The 4,614-nt window shown below is 50.1% G+C and overlaps 1 pseudogene; it reads right to left on the bottom strand.

Moving 5' to 3' along the window:
- Positions 1 to 538: 538 nt before the first annotated feature.
- LOC121688042 overlaps positions 539 to 4,614 on the bottom strand; it is a 26,381-nt pseudogene continuing 22,305 nt past the window's right edge.

Genomic DNA, 4,614 nt, shown 5'->3' with positions numbered 1-4,614 from the left:
CTAACTAACAGAAAATATCAAGTGATTTTCCATGACAGGTGAAAAAAACTAAGACTTGTTTTTTTTCCAGATGTAAGAGGCAGATTCTTACTGACAAACACACACTCGCTCCCCGACTCCCCTTCTCATGGCACTCCCTGCTGTGAGGAGGTGTCGGAGGTGCCTTGCTGAGGGAGTTCAGATGGGGGGAGGCCCAGATATTGTTGCTTGGGAAAATAGCAACATATCTCGTCTTGCGTTGTACCATGAGGCTGAACCAGACTCAACGCCCTATGGACGAAAATCGGACATGGACTCAAACTCAGCTTGGGTCTGTCAAGTCAGTGTCTGAGGGCTGGGTAACAGTTAGCTGCGATGCAGAGAAATCCGCCTCGAAGGACCAGACGAAAACCAGGTCACACCATCACACGGGGACCGACGCCTGGCGCCCACCGTGTCCATTAACGGCACCTTCTCTGGAGGGAATGTGATTGAAAGATCCGGGATGGGTGTGCTGGATGTAAACAGGGTTGTACCTTTCCCCTGCTTTCCATTCATCGTAACAGAGGTGTGTGTGTTTTTTTTTTTTTTTTGCATCAGATGATTCCGGTAACACCAACAAATGGAGTTAAAAAAAAAAGGAATTCATGAGTAGTCACAAAAAAAAAAATACAACAAAATGATGCTGCCATGCGAAGAAAGAGGAAATGATGTCAAACAGGAGGTCATGAAGGTCAGCTCGTGAAAGGACGGTATCTGGGCGCAGCCCACAACCAACATAAGGGCTTAGCTTAGCTTAGCTCTGTAACGCATGGCCCTTTTATTACCTATTTGGACCGGCGAGCTGAGTGAGGTACTCGCGCAGCTCCTTGGCTGCCTGGAAGCGGCCATACCGCTTTTTGGGGTTGGCGCACTCGTCCAGGAGCGCCTCCAACTGCCCGGCCACCTGAGGTGGGGGGTCGTGCAGGAGTCCCCCCGTGCTGCCACGCCATGTGGCGTAGCGCGACAACAGGTTCTGGCAGATGGCGTAGTAGTTGTGGTCGGCAGTGACGCGCGTGCAAAGAGCGCCTCCTTGGAGAAGGAAAGGCAGGCCTCCTTGTCACACTCCTCGAACCTGCTCTCGTACATCACGTCATAGTTCTCTGGTTTATCTGCAGGAGAGAGAGAGAGAGAGAGAGAAACAGGGAGGAAAGACAGAGTGCAAAGAGAGAGAGAGAGAGAGAGAGAGAGAGAGAGAGAGAGAGAGAGAGAGAGAGAGAGAGAGAGAGAGAGAGGGGAGAAGAAGAGAACAGTGTGGTCAGGAGAGTAAGTAAACAAGAGTGAGTAGTAATTGATGGTGGATGAAAAAAAAAAAAAAAAAAAAAAACAGCTCCAGGGAGCGGGCTGCATTCAGACAGGTTTCAATTTCAGCCGACATGGATGGCCCAGGATTACCGTATGTCGTTACTGCTGGGGTTTGTGGGGATGCTTTTCCTACTTGAGAGAGAGAGAGAGAGAGGAGAGAGAGGAGAGAGAGAGAGAGAGAGAGAGAGAGAGAGAGAGAGAGGAGAGAGAGAGAGAGAGAGAGAGAGAGAGAGAGAGAGAGAGAGAGAGGAGAGAGAGAGAGAGAGAGAGAGAGAGACTCATCTCTGCACAACTCTTCCCAGCATCTCAGCAGGGCTATTTTATACGGCCCAGGCCAATCAGACTAAAAGACCTATGCTTTTACAGGTATTACAGAGTACAGACAGTGCACATGTACTACCATTTGTACATTTTTAAGTGGAAGAAGCAGAATTTTCACATAAGAATTATTACCCTCCATTAAGACCCTCCATATTTCCATCGATTCCATCTACTCCTGAACAGCTTAATCTAACTTTTCTACAACCATCTTAAAGACTCAGTGAGGATGCATGTACACACCCACACAAACACACACACACACACACACACACACACACATACATACACACACGATTCAATCCCTCCAGCTAAGTAGACTGCCTTTGCTCAGGGGACAGCAAGGTGAGCAGAAGTCAATTACAGCACCAGAGCTTCAAAAGCAGCTGCACACCAGTCTAGGACTTGCTGTATGTGTGTGTGTGTACCATGTACAGAACGCCAACAATCATGTGGGGGTATAGTTTATAGCTATGTGTGCACAGCTGCACAAACACACACACACACACACACACACACACACACACACACACACACAACACACAATACCACATTCTCTCTCTCTCTCACACACACACACACGCCAGGCAGATAATGGTGAGTAGAAAAAACCCCCACTGGCAAGCAATAAAATCTGAGGAAAATAATACAGCAATTTCCCTGCACCTGCATTGTGAGCAGTGTATAGCGAGATGATCTGCATTTCAGAGGCATATGCAGGCCTCTGGCATGTAAAACAGCAGCACACACACACCGCACTTCAGCTCAGAGAGGATCATTAAACCGAATTTCAATGTGGCCCAGAATAAAATACACACTCACATGTCCCCCTCTCCCACACATACATCACACACACACAGTTTTTGACTCCCTCTATTCGGCCAGCATACATATACCACAATTTCCCAACTATTAGCCGTGGTTCATACATTGATTTTGCAAACTTACAGAGGTAAACACACGGGGGCAGTTAAGTAAGGGATAATGTATAGAACGCCGGCCATTATTGGAAATATAAGTCCCGACAGGGCGAACCGGAGCCCGACGCGCAGCGGATGGGTCTTGTTCCGCCCTGAAGGGACTTATTTTCCCAATAATGACCAAGTGAATGGAGCATTCTGCAGCATTATGGAGAGCCCGTGTAATAATATGGTATTAATATGGTTTTGTTTTTTTAAGTTGAAAAAAAAAACACTGTCCTACGGCTTATACACAATGCGGCTAATACACAGGAAATGACTACACACACACACACACACCCACAGTGAGCTGCATGGTGATGCCAGACCACCCACACGATGGCTGGCCAGTGTGAGGGCTTGTTCATATGTACTGGCCTCTGGCTCAGCAGACGCTTGTGTTACCCAGAGCCAGCAGAGCGGAACCCTTCCGTCGGGTTCCTCGAGCGCAGAAGGCAACCGCTGACGCCGACGCAGCTTCGCCCCACTTGGCTGGGTTAGACAAACATCCTGCTCTCACGCTTTCCCTCGTGAAAGGCCCCCTGGCCATCCTCCGTTAAGCACGAGATTCATTTCACTCAGATTTCCGACACGTGCTCCTTTGAAGGTCTCCGAATTTTCTCTCGCCTGCCCTTCCTGCCCCAGACTCCAGTCAGGTGAGATCATGCATTTGAGGCAAAGGAAAACACGTTGTGTTTGATTTAGGCTGCCTGTATATGTGTGTGTGTGTGTGTGTGTGTGTGTGTGTGTGTGTGTGTGTGTGTGTATCTTAAATTAAAAATGCACTTGCCTGGCTGCTTCTTCCCCCTCCCTCAGATTTGCTTAGAGGGTGTGTTAAATATGCGAGCGCTTGTGAATGAGATTCAGTAGATTTCGCTCTGCATGGCGTGGGCCCCCGGTCCACTTCCACCCTCCTATCCCTCGCAAAACACCTGTCTAAAAGCGCCCGGCGCCGCGTGGGACGCCCTCTATTCTCCCATTTGTTCGAAGGACACGGCCAGAGCCCAGCCATTAATCAGAGGACCTTTCCCAGACGGCGCGCTGGTGTTAAATCCTCTCCAGAGCTCATGGTAGAGGCAAGGCGGAGTGCTGGCCGACTGTGCACTGCCAGAGAGAGAGAGAGAGAGAAAGATAGAGAGAGAATGGGATTGAGAGAGAGAGAGGGAGAGGGAGAGAGAGAGAGAGAGATACAGAGAGATGGAGAGATACTGGCTGAGAAAGCGGAAGAGAGAAAAAGTGAGGGAGAGATTGAGAGATAGGAGAGAAAGAGAGGGACTGAGATTGAGAGAGGAAGATCGAGAGAGAGAGAGAGAGGGAGAGAGAGAAAGAACTGATCCCTGGGTACGAGGCAGAGGCTTGACCTTGGAGCCACTCGCTCCATCTTCGGATGGACTGGTGTGACAGCCAGTCTCTGTGCCGTTTCGCTTGGTGACGAGCCAGCTTTCAGGAGGGGGGGCTGTCACTATACGCTCCTGTGTGTGTGTGTTTGTGTGTCACGCACTGTCCATCTGCTGCTCACCTCTGACAGACCTTGCACACTGGCCGGCACACCGTTCACACTCTCCCCCCTACAGTGTCTGTCAGATTCGAATGTCCACTGTGAAGCGTCTCTGACTATACGACTAGGTCACACCACTGTCAGTGACCAGAGAGAGAGAGAGAGAGAGAGAGAGAGGAGAGAGAGAGAGAGAGAGAGAGAGAGAGAGAGAGAGAGGAGAGAGAGAGAGAGAGAGAGAGAGAGAGAGAGAGAGAGAGAGAGAGAGAGAGGAGGGGGCCTGAGGTCCCACACACAGCAGGGTCGGTCACAATGGCCTCCCCGACCCATCGCCATGACAACTCCTTCGGCGTTGCGACAAAACGTTATTTATTGGAGGGCTTTGCCCGGGCTGAGTGGTGGCTATGACAGCGGTGGGTGCGTAGTCTAAAGGACAAAGTCGCTGCTAGCTTGGCTGACTGGGGGACCTGCGAGGCTTCACTCTGACAGCAACGTTGTTCGTGAGTGAATAGAACATTT

This window comes from Alosa sapidissima, chromosome 17, assembly GCF_018492685.1.
Source record: "Alosa sapidissima isolate fAloSap1 chromosome 17, fAloSap1.pri, whole genome shotgun sequence".
In the NCBI taxonomy this organism is placed as follows: domain Eukaryota; kingdom Metazoa; phylum Chordata; class Actinopteri; order Clupeiformes; family Clupeidae; genus Alosa; species Alosa sapidissima.
Note: the sequence above shows the minus strand (reverse complement) of the source record. Positions and strands in the feature narration are given on the sequence as shown.